At 35.7% G+C, this 13,396-nt stretch overlaps 1 protein-coding gene across 2 annotated transcripts in view; it reads left to right on the forward strand.

The window, feature by feature from the left end:
• Nova1 (NOVA alternative splicing regulator 1) overlaps positions 1-13,396 on the forward strand; it is a 124,497-nt gene that overhangs the window by 44,636 nt on the left and 66,465 nt on the right. Inside the window, exon 2 of one of the 2 annotated variants that reach the window (XM_052185900.1) lies at positions 7,074-7,175. The exons of the other annotated variant lie outside the window; for it this stretch is intronic. The gene's annotated coding sequence lies outside the window, so the exon portion shown is untranslated. The remainder of the gene's footprint in view (positions 1-7,073; positions 7,176-13,396) is intronic. 2 annotated transcript variants of the gene reach the window in all.

Consider the following 13,396-nt stretch of genomic DNA (forward strand, 5'->3'; position numbering starts at 1 on the left):
AGATATAAGGGTATAAGGAGCAATGATTATAGACTGTTAGGGATTCTGCCAGTGAGTCAATCGCTGTTGTAAAGCCTCTTCCAGTACTGTGACTTCCTTTGTTCTGGGAAGTTCACTGTGTTTCTGGTATAGGCGTGGTCTCCCTTTAGTTATGTAGGTCTTGAGTCCAGTTGGAATGCTCAACTGTACTTTTACCTGGTTTATCTGTACACATTTTCATCAGGTTCCTGTTCCCATTCAACTTCAAGTTCTGTCTCTCAGATAGATAGATAGATAGATAGATAGATAGATAGATAGATAGATAGATGATAGATAGATAGATAGATAGATAGATAGATAGATAGATGAGCAAAACCGCATCCTAAAACAAATAACAAGTAAGACAAAAGCCAACATACCCAGAGTCAGTTTTGTATTGGTCAACTCCTCCTAGGCATGAGGTCTGCCCTGGAATGTGGGTGATATACTCAATGATACTTTAATGGGGAAAACTGATTTTCTTTGCCAGTGAGTTGTGCTTTTTAATCTAGTTCCCTTTGACTTCACATCTTGGCAGATTTGATTGCTGTTGTTTTAAAGGAATTGTGTGTTCAAATTATCAAAGTAGCTGAGGCATATCAGAGAGGAATACTAACGATAAGGGCCGAAGGGTGTGAATAAATTGATACAAATTAAAAATTACTCTTAAGACGTCTTTAAGATTGAAAACATTATCAGATCATTTCATTGTTGTCTAGTCTTCAGTTTAGAGCAACCATATTTTTTGAGATTATAATGTAATTACATTTCTTTCTTCTCCTTCTTACCCAGAACCCTCCTAAATAGTTTCGCACTCTCCTTAAAATATATGCCATCTTTTTTGGTTGTTATTGTATGCATATGTGGATATGTATGAACATACATTTTTCTAAATATAACCTACTTAGTCCATGAAATGTTACTTGTATGTATTCTTTCAGGGATGACCATTTCAACTGGACAAGCAAATGATGTGCTCTTCCCTAGCAATCATGATATCTGAAAAAGCAACAAGGGATCAATGAACTATTTGACAAAAATATTAAAAGTACCTATATTATGTGTATATATATATATATATATATTTCTATAAATATGTATATGTAGTTTTAGTGAACTTTTCTTATCTGAACTGCTGGTATTTCTTCTAAGAGCTAAAAATTACCTAACCAAAATCCCAATAGCAGCCATGAGAAGTCCTCTTGCTGCTGCCCTTGTTTGCCCCCAGAGGTGGAAATATGCTTCTCTTGCTGAAGAAACAAACCATGCTCTTCTGACACAGGTCCAGGGATGCCTGTGTTGGCACTGACCTGAGTGTCCCTTCCCTGTGGACTAGCTTTCATAATACAAGAAGGTGTGACCATGAATGCTAAAGTATCCTACATTTGCCAGCTTTATTCAGAGCATCAGGCAATTTTACTCTTGAGTGTTAAAAAGAGTCACCTGTCTGAGTAGAGGGTACAACACTATGACAAGTTACACTCCTCAAAACATGTCTTTTGCATAATGGCATGTGAATAACAACAGCTGAAGTAAACTTACTCCCATCCATTACTCCTGGGAAGAGCACACAAGCACGTTCCAAGAATAATTCTTTGTTTCACAGAAACTATGGTCATAAGACTCTTATCTATTCTCTTGGAGATTTCTCACAAGCATTCAGAATTCTCTGTTCTTGGATTGTGCTCCAACAATTAGTTTTATACTAGATTATTTTAATTATTTAGTGTCAAATTACTAGCTTTTATATAGTCATAGGAAATGGTAAAATAACATTACAGCCTCTAAGAGTATGTAATTATAAATTATCACAGTAGTCATTATTGCTTTGTAACTTTGAGGAGTGGTTAAGACAATTTGTGTTGAATTGTGTGTGACTTAGGATGACAAGCGATTGTAAAACGAGTGGGTTGTTTTAACAGTTATAAGCATCAATGTAATGTTACCATATCCTTGAAAAGTGTGACATTTAAACAGGGATAAGTTCATGTATAATTTAGTTATGTAAAATGCTGATGCCTTTATTTAAAATAAGGTACCTGAGTTTTTGAGAATCCTCCTTCAAATATTAATGTAAATGTTAAGTGCTCAGAAAGTGAGGAAGATATCATGTTATTAAACTATGAGTTCTCTAAACCAGAACGTTCTCTAAAATTGTTTTAGATTTCTTAAGTGTAAATATCAACTCTTCATTTGAAAAAAAAACCCTTATTCTAGTGTATTTTTTATCTATAGTTTTCTGTATTGATATCTTCAACATAGAATATTTAGGTTCCATATTTTGTTCACAGTGCTGAGGATGGAGTCCAGGGCTGTGATCATGTCAGGAAACTGTTCTGACCCCGAGCTACATCTCTAGCCTTTACTTTTTAGTTTATATAAAACCAAATATTGTCTACAAATCTGCAGAATGTTTGCATTTATGTGATTTTTATCACTTAGTATTCTTCAGACTTACAATTAGTTCCATATATGTATGTGTATGTGTATATATATATATGTTTATATATGTCATTTTTTATTATTAGCATTCTATTTATTGTGTGTCGGCATGTGCTTTGTGGACATCAGAAGACATCTTGTAGGGTGGTTCCTACTTCACATTATGCATCCTGGACCTGTAATTCTGGCCACCTCACCTTCACCTTAAGAGCCTTAACCTGTTGAGCACTCTCACTTGCCCACAATTCTCTAATCAATATCTGAAGAAAAACTTGAAGGAAGTTCTTACATAACCCCAGACTAGTAGATGTTACAAAGAATAAATAATAAGGTAATGCTGATATTTGGTCTAATACCCACAGGGCATTCTAGGTAAATGACTAATGACAGTCACTAGCCAGCTCCTTATTCATAACTATTACATAAACAGTCTTGGCTGAAGTGAGGAATAGCAGAGACATGAAAACTACATGGTTTTCTTTCAGTGTGAGCTTTGGTTACAATTAAGCACAGTGGTGTTTATTGGCCCGTTCATTCTGGACATTTTAGGTCTATGTAATCTCTCTAGTGTGAACTTTACCTCATAGTCAGTTTATAGTATCTTTCCCCTTGTTGCTTTACCTCTGGCCAGATGTGGACCGTCCAGTGATGACATGCAGATGCTCGCTCTGCTTTGCTTCTGTGAGCAGAGAATAATCTAACCTGTTACCATTGCTACCCTGCCCTGGCTCATGGAGAAGTGCGATGAAGGGGGAAGGCTTGCTTATTTGAGATCTGTTGTTCTTCCCTTTGCTCTCTGTGCCAGCCTTACACTTAACTAGTTCCCCTGCATTCTGTGCAACCTGAGAAACAATGGCTACCTCTACTTGAGTGCTTTCACATTATGTATCTCAGTTGCTTCAGGGAAACCGCTTCCTCATGGCTGATGGCTGGTGTATAGTGGGAGTCACTCTGCAAGAGGAGGATCTGAGGAAGGACCAGTAATAGAAGTGCTGCAAGGCTGTGTCTCTTCGGCAGAACAGTCCCCCTTGTCTCATCACACTTGACTAGTCTTGCTGGAAGCTCCATTCCTGCTGTGTGTATCCAGGAAGCATGTTCTACCACTCAGCCGTGCTTAACCGTTAACCTGCTTGCACCGCTTCATGCCGTGTGGTTGGTCACTAAATTTGAAATACTGTGTTTCCTGATCTTCTCTGAGAACCCTGTCAACAGTGTGTTTTTCATCTTGTATCCATAACATGCATTTGCTTTGGTTTTATACACTTCTTGCAAGCACTCACTGCATTTTGTATTTAATGGCTAGATTTTCTTCTATTAGAGTTTACTTTTCCAGTGAGTTGACCCTCTATGTGACTGCTTTACCTAGTATGTGGTTTTGGACCTGAAACTGAAGAAATAGTGTTTTGTTGTTAAGTGAATTAATGAATCCTTTTATTCAGACTCAAACTTCTGAAAATAACTTTGACTTATTCAATAGTTTTTCTCTTCCAGGGATTTACTCAGCATATAATTTATTGTTTGTTTTACAGTGCTTTGCTGGGTTTGAACTCAAGGCCTTACACTTGCTAGGCAAGTCTCTGCCATTAAGCTAGATTCTAAACTAGCTTTTATTTTGAAAGCACTTTTAGTGGGTTTTTTTTTAAATCAATGTTCCTATAAGTATTTCCTCAATTGAATTATCCATAGCTGTAATTAATTTCTTTTTCTATGATGCTGTTAGATTGAGTTTCACACACTGCTTACCTAAATGACCGTCTTAGAGGAAAATATGTTCTAATGTTTTAACATATTGGGCCTGCTGTATTCTACTCCTTCCAGGTTCCTGCCTGAGTATTTTATGCTCATCCTTTCCAGTACAGATTCTGGACTGCCTCTCATCTATGCCTTCACATGAAACTATCCTTTTCTTGTTGTATACATATTGTAACATATCACTTCATGACATCTAACCCTTATAATGAGAAGTCTCTAGAAAAGTTTCTTTACATTGAATGGCTGGGACACTGTATATTTTTGTAATCTCCATTAACAGACGTTTTGCCTACTGAGCATCTGTAATAAATGGTGGGAGTTACCTGTTGTTTTCTTGGTTTTAGAGCACATCTCACTTTAAGAAATTCCACACCATGTCTTCTATAATATGACAGCATTTTGAGTTTATTTTCAGGACAAAACATACTGTCTTGTGACAGTTCAAAGACTCCTTCCCTAAAAGCATGTATAATTCTGAATTTGTATTACCTTTTATCTTCAGAAAACTACATTTCCATGGATTTGGGAAAATAAATTTTAAAAGAAGATCATTAATATCATCATCTTTACAAACATGCAATCTCCTGCTGTATTTTACAAATTTAATGATTTCTTTAATATATTTACATGTGGTGAGAATGAAAGAGTGATAAAGGAAGTGAGATCATTTTATATAAACACTTCAAGTGAACTTTGACATAGCTGCCATTGTTGAGAGCAAGTGTAATAAAAGAGGCAAAGCGATGTACTCTGTCATTGGGGAGTGCAAACTAATGGACTCATAGCCTCAGCGTATCTTTGGTAGGTTTGTAATTTCAAATAATTTTTGAAGTGTATGCCTTGTGACTTTAAACTTCAGAAAATAATGACTAAATGAAAGTAACTTTACATAGTAGTAAATTAATATGGGGCACTGGAAAGAAGCTGAGTCACTAGTCACTGCTATTGATATAGTAGGCCAAGTGTGAAAATGCATGTCTCATATACAGGGTGTGTGGTTTTGGAGAACATCACTCTAAATGGAGATTGATTTCACATGAGAAGTTACAGCTATGTAGACTTACACATTTACTAAGATTACCTCTACTTATTGTATTGAGTTTCTTAAATGAGTCCTTAGTAATTCCTTGAAATTCATGGGGGTCACTGGAGAACATCTTAAGAGCCTTACCAAAGCTTGTGTTTTCAGTGGAAGAATTTAGGGACTCGTGTCTTTATTTCAGTGTCCAATTTTACAGAATCTCAGCTTCCATATGCCTTATATACGAAAGCTGTACCGAGAACCCCTGGTCCTTGCCTTGTGAGTGAAGAGACAAACACACTCCATTGTTTCTCCTTTTTACCACATGCTGACTGGAAACCAAAATGCTATTTGTTCATACTGTGTCTTAATTGTAGAAATACAAGACAAAGTGAGTGTGCGAGGAATGGGAGTAGCTGCTTCTGACTGGACTGAGTACTCGTGCCAGTGTAAATAAATTCTCAATTAGCAAATTAGAGTAAAAAGTCTTGACTTAGTGAGCACATTTTATGACAGATTCATTGGACTTTCACACAGACCACCCCAGTCTCAGGAGTATTATGTTATTTAAATAAGGTGGCCTGAGTTTTGACATAGTGATCAGCTCTTAGTTTAAGAACACACATACCGTAGTCTGAGGCAGGTGCATCATGGTGGCTATGTTCCATAGATAGTTTTATGGCAGTTAAGTCATTGGCTCTATCAGAAAAGAGAAGGAAATAGAGAATAGTGCAGTTTCCCTCTGCATTCTTGTTTAGGCCTGCTGTTAACTACAACTAGTTGCTACTTTCAGTCTTATTTTTGAAATAGATATTATCATTTAAATGGCATTCCAGATATTTTAAATATTACAAACTTTTAAATATTAAGCCAAAAATAAAATAGTATGAACTATATAGACAAGTATAAGCACGAAATCTTAGTAGATACAGGAAGTGAGGATGCCCCTTCAGCATGCAGAAGTGGTCTCCTTAGACTAGTTTTTTAATTCTCTCTAAGTCAACCAAAGGTGAATTGTAGGAAAAGAGCATTAGTGTAGCAAATTCAAGATGTAGTAATAAACTTCAGTAATGATGAACTCAAAGCCTTCTCATTCTTCATTCTCTTCATCAACCTACTGTTTACATGGTCCTAGGAGAATGACCACTCCTGGAGAGTAACCCAGCTTAACATTAACATTGGAGGACGACAGTTATTCTGTGTACATGATTATTTTAAAATTCCGTAATTTGAGATATAATTTGTCACTAGATGTTGATAACTAGTCACTTCATTAAAAATTCAAATAAAATAAATTACAGTTTTGGAACAATTTTTTCCCCTCTAATGGTATATTTTGTGGCTTGGCTTCAAGTTTGATGTCTCAGCCTGTTTTGGATCCTCCACCTCCTTGATCTGTCATCTTCAAACAACAAAAAGAGTGAACTAGCTGAACAGTCATGGATAATACTGTATACATTTTCTTATTCTAGACATATTTCTGTTGAAATGATGTTATAAGTGAATATATGCTTGGGTTTTTTTTTTTTTTTACCATGTTTTACATTTAGTTTCTAACTGTGTTGTGAATTGAATGGCTGTATTCTGTTCCTTGCAGTCCTTCTTAACATCCGGCCTTTAAATGAGTGGCAGTCATCTGTGTAGGTCTCTTGTGACTGAGTGATGTATTCTGTTTTGCCGTGGCAGTTTTCACACAGTCGCTGTTGTTCTTAAATATGTTCCCTTTCTAGAGTACCTTTCACCCCTGTATGTACGTACAGGAATCACTTCACCCACCACCGAATTGCAGCCACTACTGAGGTGGAACGCAGCAACTGTTTAACAGCGCACTTTCCCCTAGGTGCTGCCAGCGGCAGAAGACATTGTACATGGGCCTGTACAGAAGGTATTTCTCCACTGTGCCATCTGCAGAGTGACACTGACTAGGAGTACTACATAGACTGTAAGTTTCTTGTGTACCCACCATAGACTGGAAAACTCAGTAAGACAGAGTAACAGACAGCTCTAGAGGTCAGTTAAACAGTACTGCTCCTCTCCCTGGCTCTAAATGTGATTTGTGATCAGTAACAAGTTGGATATCTCATAGATGGATGGACCACTCTTTGGAAATGAATTTTTAATGAAAACCAAGTGAAACTAAAATATTTTTGTGAATTGCTCGCAAACCAAAGTTTTAAGAATTCGAGTTGCATTCCGGTTTTGAGGCATCCTGATCATCCATAAGGTGGTAGAGCCATATTGTTAAGGTTGGCTGACCCTGTTTCAGCAGACGCGGCCCCTTGGCCTCGCTAGCAGAGGCCTGTGGGTTAGTGCTGATGCTGCCTCTGGCGAGAGTTTGGAAGGAAAGCCAGTATGTGATGAACGCAGCTGCCTTCTTTAATTTGGAAACACCAAGTTTGAATTTAAAAAAAAATATCTTTTAAATCCAGGCATGGGAGAAAGTAAACAGTTATATAATAAAACATAGTATCCTTTGGTCTCTGTCTCCCATTTATTTAATAATTTTTTATTGCTATAAACTAATTTGAAATAGTACTTTCTTTAGTATTAGCATTTTGAAAATTTTAATTTTTGTTTGTATTATACTGTGTAGATGGTTTTATTTTGCTATTTTAGATTTTTTTTAAGTTCAGTGGTATGATATGCTGTTTATTTATTTGTATTTATTTATTTTTGGTGAGCCTTTTGACGTTTCTATGTAAAAACATATTAGTGCACCCTTATATTCCTAGAGTATTAATCACAAATCACATATTGTCATTTGGTATATAACTCCATTATGAACTGTAAATTGATGATACTTATACACATATCTTGTCTATAGATTTTTCCTCAAACATCAGTAGGGTTAATATCAAAACAGCTAATTCATTTACTTCTATAAGGAAGTAGATCTAAAAAAGACGCTTTTTAGACATGCCTTGAAACTTTTCGTTGAACACAGGAAGAATTCCCTGTATTCATAATGGAATTCATACTATGTTTTGATGTGTATTTCTTCTAGTTAGAATACTGTCTGTAATGGCTAACAGCGGAGTGTTCTGGTGCAGTCTTAGGAAGACAGTGGGTTTCCTACAGAGGATTTCTACTACTTTTGATTTTGTGTAGAAAGTTTGTAAACGAATTTTTAAGTACATTTATTACAATTCTCAAAAACTTTCTAAAATCAAATAAATTAGAAAAATAGACTTGATTTATATTTAGATTAAAACTTTATTTAAATAGAGCCAACATACATTTTAATTTGTAACATTATTTGTATAAACTTAAGACTTAATAAAATGCCAACTAAACTTAATAGTTTTAAAGTATTGTATAGATGTATTATAGTTTGGTCTTTCTAGCAAGAAGACATTACCAGTTTATGAAATATTAAAGTCGCTGTAACTTTTGCATGTTCTCAAACCAAGTAAATTTTACTACAGCTCACTGTTTACTTTTATTAATTCTTGGAGGAATAGGTATGTTTCATACATTGTATTGGGTGTTTTTAAAAAGTCGTCAGTTGTACTTGTTACATGACTGAGTGTATTTGAATTGTTCAGGGTACCCGTGTTATACTTAGTCTGTGGCAGTATAAGCTTGGCAACATGTAGATCCAGTGTAGTTTTGGTTGAGACTTTAGATAAAAATGCACTGGACTCATGCCTGTGTTCCTTGAACTTAATGCAGATTCCCAGGTTGTGGGGTCACAGCAGACTGTGAGTTTGGCGCATTTGTGCAGTTATGTAGAAGTTATTGTCATACTGTAGAGTAAATGCAGACTGTCTCTATGGAATCGTCCTGTAAGAGAACAGGTTCCTTCATTGGACTTTGAACAAATAGAACTGGGGTTGCAATTATTAAATTAACACACACTTCATTGTTTAAGAATTCATAAATAAATGTTAGCATAGGAATAATTAAAATTTTTACCCTGCATTATAAATTTCAATTTGCAATAAGAAAAATAAAGCTATTGTATAGTTAAAATTTTTAACTCCTTAAACGATAGGTACTCAGACACCTGTTAGTAATGTTCCAGCAACTTCTAGCTTTCATGGAGGAACTTGAAAAGTAATTTTAGAACCAAAGTGATACAGATGTAAAAGAAAGCCCAAGTAGAAAAAATTTCAAGGTAGATTTTATGTACCTTAAAGTATTTTAAAATAAATTCTAAATAGTTCTACAATTTTGAATTTTTCAAAGTTTATTGACAGATTTGTAAATCTTTTTATTTAGAAATATATTTTACATTATCCAAAACAGATTTTAAATAATATAGTGTGTTTTAACATCGGATATTAAAAATAAAAGCAGATCATTATATTAGGTGAAACATTTCAGGTATGTTTATGCTAAATGGCCAGTATGTTAATTACTTCACTTAAGAAAAATTTAGCATATCATTTACTGTTTTAATTATCCAAAAGATAATTTATTTTCAATAGAATAATATGTACAATTAGAATTTTAATAGTGTAGGAATAAATCTTAAGAGTTTTTGTTTGTATGTTTATTTGATTCCAGATAGTTTTAACAGAGTCAAAGGAAATAAAATTATAGTTGACAACCATGTCTTTGAAGTTCTTATATTATATCAAGTAATTTCTCTTTATTTTTTTCATTTTATATTTTTATTTTATTAAAATATTTATTGTTAATAAACATTAACATATATTAGCATATTAACATATTATATATTTTTATTTTATATTTCAGTATACATACACACATATCCTTAGTCTCAAAATTTTAGTGTGTTCTCATAAAAAAGCCACTGATACCACAAACCTGATTATAATACTGAATTAGCAAACATTTATTGCTTCATTGACTTAAGGATAAAAATTGCCATGTGTCCTGTTGATAATTGTCTGTAGATGTATGTATTTGTGTGTGTATCAGTTTTCTAATGTATTTTTGTAGTGCAATCTGGAATCCCAACTGTCGTATGTAGCGACTTAATCAAGTGTAAATTGCTTAACAAGTTTAAGGTTTTTGTTTTGTTTTGTTTTGTTTTGACTGTTAATTGAGTATCATTACACCTACCTCACAGGGTTGTTGTGGGGAAAATAATAAACATACTTGAAAGAGTGCTTAACATCTGCTACAAGTGCAATATCTGAAAACTGTGTGTTACTAAAGCATTTAAGTCTCCCAACTCCATTGTGTGCAAGATGAAATACAAGTGCCTGTCACAGTGTGTGATCTGAACCTCCCTAAGTCCTCAGCTGATTCATTCTTTGTTTCCAGACTGTATTGTTGAAGTTTTAGTAGTTACCTGAAAACACAAAAACAGTGTGTGTGTGTGTGTGTGTGTGTGTGTGTATGTGTGTGTGTGTGTGTGTGTATGTCTGTGTTGTTTACACCTCTGTCCATTTTGTCCATCTGAACCACTGGGCCACTGTCCTCTGTGCTGCCAACTCACACCTAGTCTTCACTGTAGCTTTCCTCTGCATTAAAATGTCTTCTAGCCCCTCCTCCTCCCATGCTTATGTATAACTAACCCCTCTGCATGAACCTGGACTTGTTCCTATTATCATATGTAATCCTTATATGATTATTGTGCATTTATTACAAACAACTTTGATTTTTCTGCACTTATAAAAAGTGGATTCCCAGCTACATAGACCCACATGAGGGTACTGGTTATGTACTAAATCAGTCCACTTTGCTTTATCATTTCCATCATAATTATCCAAACACAGAATGGAGTACCCAAGGGTTTAAACCTCTCTTGCCTTACTCTTTCCTGTGATGGTACCAGCAGTTCCAATGTGAAGATGTTTTCTGTCTTGATAAAATCCTGTCCATGATTTTCATCTCACTTCCTTTAATGTCTCTTGGCTCCTGCTTTTGTTATTCTATGGTGGAAGTAAGAATTACATGTGGTACAGGGGTCTAGAAATCAACATCAATTTTCCTCCGCCTTCTTTAGCTTTGTCACCCTTGATTTGGTCAACTCCTTCTCTTCATTGCTGTGTTTCTTGGTCTGTAATCTTCCTGAGTTTTATTCTGGAATTGCCTCATTTCATTGATGTAAGGTTTTGTGTGTGTGTGTGTGTGTGTGTGTGTGTGTGTGTCTGTCTGACTCTCTGTATGTGTGTGTGTGTGTGCGCGCGTGCGTGTGTGGTGTAATACTAATTTTTTAGTAACTTTGATTAAATTGCTTTCATAGCATCATCCGTGTGTGTAATGCATTGCTCTTGCTCTCACCCCTTAGCTCCCTGCTCACCGTTCTACCCCTGTCACTCCTTCCTCCCTGCAGCTCCCTCCCTCACCTATGGTAAAGTACTGAGTGATCAGAATGTAATTTGTATGTGTACGATGATGTTTACATGCCTTGCGCTACTGCCCAGGCCAGTCTCACAGTCTAGGGTTCAAGACATCCTATTCTGCTACCTGAACTTTATAACACTGTTTGTAAACACATTTTTTCCTCCACCAAATTGTAGGAAGCCTGTTCATTTCAAAGGCAATATCCCAAACTCTTGATTTTACATCTTCATTTTCTACCCTTCTCTCCCTCTCCTCTCCTCCCTCCCTCCTGCCTTCCTCCTCCTCTCTCTCTCTCTTTTCCTCCTCTTAGCTCTCCTCCACTCTGTCCTTTACTCTTTAGCATTCCCTACCCCTAATTGATTGCCAGCCCCTTGATGTCCTCTTTAGAATGTGAAACAAACTGAGTTTCCTTTTTATTTGTCAGTGTATAAGCTCATGGCTGGGAATATGTGCTTATATGGTGAGTTAAAGGTTGTCTGAGCACTTGCTGTACTCATGCCCTGCCACCTGGCTTCTAGTCATGGGGACACAGTATTCTGAGCTTTGAGCCACTGCTGATAAAGAAATTTCCTAGTCAGCATCCAGCTCCAGCCACTCCCCTGACTGAGGCCATCGTAGGCACCTTGGTGTTCTTGTCTCATCCGCTTGTTTCTGTCCACCCATGCCATGTCCCGTGCTAGTCACCAGAATGCCCTTGAACCTTTATTCATAAATACCCTAGTGTTTTTCATTGCTCTTGTGATGTACAATGAATTTTTAGAACCACAGTATTACATAATCAGTAGTTATGTCTTTCCTTATGACAACATTTTTGACACAGCCACTATATTGCTTATTGGTGAATCCCTCACTGCCTAGGACTTCTATTGGTTTGGTATATTTGCTGCAATACAATGCTTTATGAAAAGCCAACATTGAAATAGATAAATATTGTTGCATAATTAAGAAACCACATCTGGTTTTCTTCCTTTAAAAAAAATTGATAAGAAAGGAAAACCAGAAAAATCCTGGTTTTTTTGGTTGTTGTTGTTGTTGTTTTATTTTGTTTTGTTTTGTTTTTTTAACCCTGGAGATGATTTGTCACCCTTTTGGAACATTTAGTTTAGGTTTCAGTTTGTGTTTGTGTAGTTCACTTTTTCCTTTTGCATTTATACCATTTTAGAAATACCCTAGCTCACGGGCTTAACAGTAACACTAACACTGAGTGGGTTAACAAGCTGTTCCAAGTAACTTTGGTTACAAGTAAAAAGAATCACATAGAATATCCTTTTCTATTACATTTTTTTCACTTTAAAATTCTGATGGCTCTAGATTTTATTACTAGACATGATTAGAAATTACTGAACAGTGGGCTATTGGTCAACCAGAGTACTACTTATGAGATCGTAATCATATTAGGAATTAAGTCAAATCATATTCTTTGTAGACAGAGTGCTACTTTAATCAGTCTTCATTTTTATTAGTATTTTGAGTAGCTGTTAAAAGAAATTATCTCGGTAATGGAGCTCTAAGATTCTGCCATCCCCAACTGATCATCAAGAACTGCATTACTTAGGACAGATATTTAGACAAATCCACAAAAATTAGATAATCAAAAAAATGAAAATAGCATGGTAGCAGAGATCATTGATAAAATTCTCTATGTGCCTTAACCTGTTTGTTTGAAAGTTTCAAGTGAGTACAGAAGACACAACCAGCGAAGTGTTTTCTTTTAAATTGTATCATTAAAGTTTAAAAACTAGAACTCAGCACACTATTCCTCTCTCTTATTTGCATGCTGTTGGAATGTGTTTTAAGGCAGTTGTTTCTCACCTCCGGCACTATCATCATTGATACTCTATTATCAGGTTGCTTCGTCTTACCTGTCTGCACTTGCTGGGTAGGTCCTGGGGTGGGGGTGGG

This window comes from Apodemus sylvaticus, chromosome 6 (genome assembly GCF_947179515.1).
Source record: "Apodemus sylvaticus chromosome 6, mApoSyl1.1, whole genome shotgun sequence".
NCBI classification, from domain to species: domain Eukaryota; kingdom Metazoa; phylum Chordata; class Mammalia; order Rodentia; family Muridae; genus Apodemus; species Apodemus sylvaticus.